At 35.4% G+C, this 5,776-nt stretch overlaps 1 pseudogene; it reads right to left on the bottom strand.

Annotated features, from left to right (window-relative positions):
* Positions 1–3,274: 3,274 nt before the first annotated feature.
* Positions 3,275–4,586, bottom strand: LOC110229806 (annotated as a pseudogene).
* Positions 4,587–5,776: the final 1,190 nt, after the last annotated feature.

The following is a 5,776-nucleotide window of genomic DNA, read 5'->3' as shown; positions in this document are numbered from 1 at the left end:
ATATTTGCTAAGATATCTCTCTCTTTCTTTACATTTCCCTAATAATTATTTAAATAATTAAATATATAGAACGATAAATATGTTACGCAAAATAATTTGTTATCGATAAATTGGGTCTATTTTATATACAAAATATGTGATTGTCTCACCAATATTGCTTAGACATATTATAGTGGTTCACAATTTTATATTTATTTATGTGTTATTTAAAGTTACTTACTCATTAAACAACAATAATTTGTAAAACATTTATTTTTCTACTTGACTTTTTCCAATTCTTCTTTATATCTTATTGACTTCTAAAGTATATCTCTAATTCTCTCGTGACTATTAATGAAGTAAACAAAATTTGATTGAAAAAATTAACTACGATTGTTATCATTTTTAAATCATGGAAAAATAATTAATGAATAAATCTGATAAAAATTAATAGTAGGAAATTTGATATGTTAGTATACTATGAATTGCATATAAGATTATTTATTCTTGTTTTTGTATACTCTTATATCAAGCTAATAAGTTTTTTTTTTTTGATAACTTTTCTATTTTATTGTTTTTATGTAGATATACTTATGTAAATTAGTTTTTACAAAAAAACTCTTTTGTTAGTTTTATATAATAAGATAAACATTTAAAATAAAATAAAAATAAGTTTTTTTTTTTTTGTTAAAAAAAGAGGTAATTAAGATTACCTCCAGAGGCATGATTCCCTGTGATGGGCAGAACCCGACAACCGTGACCAGGAAATATCCCGGGACAACACCAAGTTTACGTTTAAACTTGTAAACTTGGCAAGGAGCACTAACTCCTATGTCAAGTCAGACGAAGACTAGCTAATCTCCTCTGAAATTCACATACCAATTTTCATTGGTTTCATTGGTAAGTAGAAGTGAAACAATTTCCATCTTTCAGGGTACCAATATCGTTATTCGAACCCTGGTGAGACTCTTATATCATGCTGAGTCACGACCAATTTAGCTGGGCGAGAACTGGTGACCATATCTCAATTGTTTAATACTTAATACCACGGGTATTCCGGTTTAATAAGGTTCAAGAACAAGAAATAAATTCTTATGCTATAGAATTTTTTCCATATAGAAACAAAAGATTCGGAAAGAAAACAAAATTAAAAGCTTCAACAATAATCAAAACTGTTGCTGGAAATAAAGAAAACGAGAAACAAAGTTTATGTTAAACTCTAGTCTTGCCGACTGAAGCAGCATCTTGACCTCTGAGACCACCAGTCCTTCTAGGAGATGCATCACGCCTAACCGTACTAGCTTGACCTATGTGTTGATGGTTACCTCCTCCATGAAAATGCTCCACTGGGTTCATAGCCACACCACGAACCTTACGCCATGAGTTTCTCTTCACATGGTACTTGTGGTACGCGTTACCTGCCTTGAGCCCTGCATCCACTTGGGACAAAAGATTGTGCCACATCAACTCAAGTTCTTTCTCAACTTCTCGAGTGTACACTAATAATGTGTTTTCACATGTCTTAAAGTTTCAATTTAGGATTAAAAACAAAGAACCAAATCAGTCTATCATAACCCACAAACAAACCCTCATTCTACCTTCTTTTTATATCCTTGTTACAACTCTGCTAGGTTTGAGATTGATCTAAAAAGAGAAAATCATGTGATCGTCAAAGTCTAAATCTTACTTCGTAATTTAAGGAACCATGATTGAAGATAATTTTTTTTTTTAAAGAATGTTTTGATTGTTAATAACTGTTTTCTTCACACCCAAGTAAAGAGCTTTCAAATGCTATCGGTTCTGTTAAACCCAAGTAAAGAGCCTTTAAGTTAATGATATGAAAGAGATTATGCGGAAGAAGCCAGGATAAGGTGAATGAAGGAGCGAGCAGAGCATCTGAAAAAGCCTGTGATGTCAAAGAGCTAGAAAGCTAAGTACAAAGCCTATGATGTGAAAGAGAATACGAAAGATTAAGCGGAAGAAAGTGAAACTAAGGATAAAGTAAATGAAGTGTTAGCAAATCCAAAGCAAGAAGTTTATGCTCTTAAAGGTTTTAAAAGACTCTTTTGGTACTTGTTGATACGTAAAAGTAAGAGTAAACAAAGGTCGAGTTATATTCAAAGTAAAGATGGCATTTCATATATAATTTCAGAAACCATCATGAGTTTATGTTCCTTACTACTAGTTTTCTCGACTTGGGACTTTACGTCTCTAATTAGGTTTATGAATATAGCGTTTCCTGTTTTGTTTCTAACTCATGCATGGGCCATGGCTGTTCTATCTCTCTGATGATGGAGTAAAAGTTTTAGAGTTCTATTAAATTCATTTTTACTACTAATTCGACTAATATATGCTTACTATTATAGATCTATATAATATATCATACTCAAATCTCAAATATTTCGATTTACATGTGGTATTGTTTAAGCTAGCTTGAGCCATATCATCTGCCTCTCTCCTTTGTTCTTCATAATATATCGTCTTCATTTCAGACGCTATCTCTTTGCTGGCTTCTACAGGAGTACGGCTCTTTGCTAAGACATGCAGCGATCTGTTGGATAATTGAGGGAGATTGAAGAACAGAGTAAGAGATAATATCTCTTCTCTTTTGAAGAAGACAAGAACGAAATAGAAAACTTTTTATTAAACTGAAACTTGTTATTTTTACTCGACAAGACATACACACTTATATACATGTTTACATAACTACTCCACGTAACCGTTGGTAACAGTTGTAACTTCTCCGACAAGTTACGTCTCTTACTCACACCCGTTCGTGGTAAGTCATATGTAACACATTACATCCGTTGACTTTACATACAAACTAACACATATGATATTAGAAGATTTAATCATGGACTCAATTCTAACACTCCCTCTTGAGTCCTTTGATTAAATCCCTAATTTCAATCTAGGGATTTCAATCCCATAGTTTCTTCTTCGCCTCTGGTGCTTTGCCACTTCTCTGGTCAAATCCCTTTCACGACGATGCCATAGTTTACTAGTAAGCATTCCTTCTGTGTCTCCCTCTTGATCGGATGCTTCACTCATCGATTTTCCTCTTTCGTGAACACTTCTTCTCCACCTCGCCCTGTTTCGATTCTCCTTAATCGAACACAGCTCTTTCTTTTCTGCAGGTGCTGTGGAGTTGATCAGAATATATCCTTGGGAACTTCTGTTTTAGAACACTCAACAGATTTCTCTCTAAACCCGGAATTAGACACACCTCTTTGATGATCTTCTCTTCTTGGCTTGTCATCAATTGGATATTTCCCTTTTCCAAGTCTCATCATTCACGTTTGATGATGATCTTTCTTCAACTGCACTAAACAGCATATGATCCTCATAATCTGTTTCTTCTAGGCTTAGGTACGCTCTCTCGGCCTTCCTAACCTTTCTTCACCACGTGCCCTGGCTTGTTACGTGCAGAACACCTTCTTTGCTACTTGTATTTGACGTTGCACACTTTTGAGATTTCTCTTTCCCACAAGGCTTCTCCTTTGTCACCTTCAAAATTTTTTTCACGTGAGCTTTGTCACGTCTTCTCCGGTTGTTCTCGAAACCTCTTTTTTTTTTTTTTTTTTACCCACTTTCTTTTAAGTGAGATTTCTACTTATTTCCTTTTGGTGTCCTCTTGATCACCAAATCTGTGCGTGAACTCTTCCACGTCGTCTTCGGTTTACTCTTCAACCGACTTATGCTCCATTTTTCTCCGAGGTAAGCATCCTCTTGTGCTCCATTTTTCTCCGAGGTAAGCATCCTCTTATGGTGTCCTCTTTTGATCACCATCACGTCTTGATGACGTCTCATCAGTTCCCTTGAACCTTTTTGCTGAGTAGTGTTGCAGTGTTCTTCACAACTCAACAACACCTTTTGATAATAAGCCTTGCTCTGTTTCTTACACAGGCGGCTTCCCCGTCTTGTTTCACCAAGACCTCTTTGAACAAAGTTTCAGAATTCTCCTTCTACAACTCCAAATCCACATCCGTTTTCTACATTGCCTTTAGAGAAGATTTCCTATCTTCTTCATCGCTTTTGGAGCCTTCCTCTTGAAGGTACTTCATGTGAATGTGTTTGTGAAGGCTGATGGTACTCTCTCTTGTTTCCACCTCTTCTTGTTCTTCCTTTTCTATTACGTCTTCTTCTTCTTCTTTTTCTCCTTTTTTTTTTTTTTTTTTTCGGTTTCTAACCGTAAGAAATGTTGGCTCCATCTTTCTCTTCTTCTCGCAGCGGAATTCTTCTTATCTTTGTTTTACTTGGACAGGCTCCAAGACCAAATAAGCTCTGATACCATGTTGGATAATTGAGGGAGATTGAAGAACAGAGTAAGAGATAATATCTCTTCTCTTTTGAAGAAGACAAGAACGAAATAGAAAACTTTTTATTAAACTGAAACTTGTTATTTTTACTCGACAAGACATACACACTTATATACATGTTTACATAACTACTCCACGTAACCATTGGTAACAGTTGTAACTTCTCCGACAAGTTACGTCTCTTACTCACACCCGTTCGTGGTAAGTCATATGTAACACATTACATCCGTTGACTTTACATACAAACTAACACATATGATATTAGAAGATTTAATCATGGACTCAATTCTAACACGATCAACAGCGTTTGTAACCAACTTTTCAAAATCAATATTAGTTGGAAACTGTCAACCAATTTTCATACACAAGAAGTCATAAGAAGAGGCAGGCATCACTCTTCGTTTCCTCTCAACTTTGGAATATTTCCTTTATATCTAATAGTCTCCAATCTCTCTCTATTTCCTCCTTATTTCTGTGGTGTCCTCTCACATCCGGTAGTTTCAGAACGAATATGTTTTTGTCACCGCCAAGTTGCTTGATATGATGCGATCAAATCAACAAAAAAGGTTTCGAGAATTACTCTGAATCCAGAAACATTGATACGGTGATGGAGAAAGAACGTTTTTCCGTGCTCTAGTTACACGCAGAAATATCTTGAATTCGAATCGCGATGTACATGATTAGATTCAAGCCTAAAAAGCTCAACACAAAGAAGTCACTGAGGAAGTTAAAATTTTTTTTATTGTAAGTATCCTCCTCACTAGAAAAATCTAACCAATGTTGGAAAAATGTGTATAATGTAATAATAGCATATTGTTGTTTCTCAGGCATCAACCTATCAACCCCCTTATGCCTCTTCTTTATGGAGCGGATCGGACTATGATCCCGAATGCTTGTCATCAAGTCTGGAGAAGTTTGAGTTGATAGACTATACAGGAAGAAAAGAAGAGAAAGAATTGGTGGAGTACATCCTAACTACCTCTAAGTTTTTAGAGACGGCAACAATCTCCTTGAGATCATTACTTAAAACTCGAAGACAAAGAGACGATGATGAAGGAGTTGAAAGCTATTCCTAGGGTTTCCAAAACATCTCAGCTTTTGCTCAAAACCTAGACATAATTATCAGACGGGATTCTACACATAAAGCTTGTCCTAAATATAGAACAAACGACATCCGAAGACATCCCTCCTGATCATCAGATACAAGAATTCTTATATTTTACTTCACAAGATCTCCAAGTTTCATCAGCACTTACTATTATTGCCCTACGCACACCTTTATCTAAGTCTTCTTTTTTTTTTTCCTGGCCATGGGATTACGACTATAGAGACCAATCCTTGTATATTTTTATTGCATGGCGATCTAATGCTATGGAGATATTACAATCCTATCAAATCTGTACGAAATGATCATTTCAGAGATCCAAGTGTTTGTGCTGTGTTTACACTACACAGCTCAGCTTCCTCTTAGACACTCT

The sequence above is a fragment of the Arabidopsis lyrata genome, assembly GCF_000004255.2.
Source record: "Arabidopsis lyrata subsp. lyrata unplaced genomic scaffold ARALYscaffold_582, whole genome shotgun sequence".
Classification (NCBI taxonomy): domain Eukaryota; kingdom Viridiplantae; phylum Streptophyta; class Magnoliopsida; order Brassicales; family Brassicaceae; genus Arabidopsis; species Arabidopsis lyrata.
Note: the sequence above shows the minus strand (reverse complement) of the source record. Positions and strands in the feature narration are given on the sequence as shown.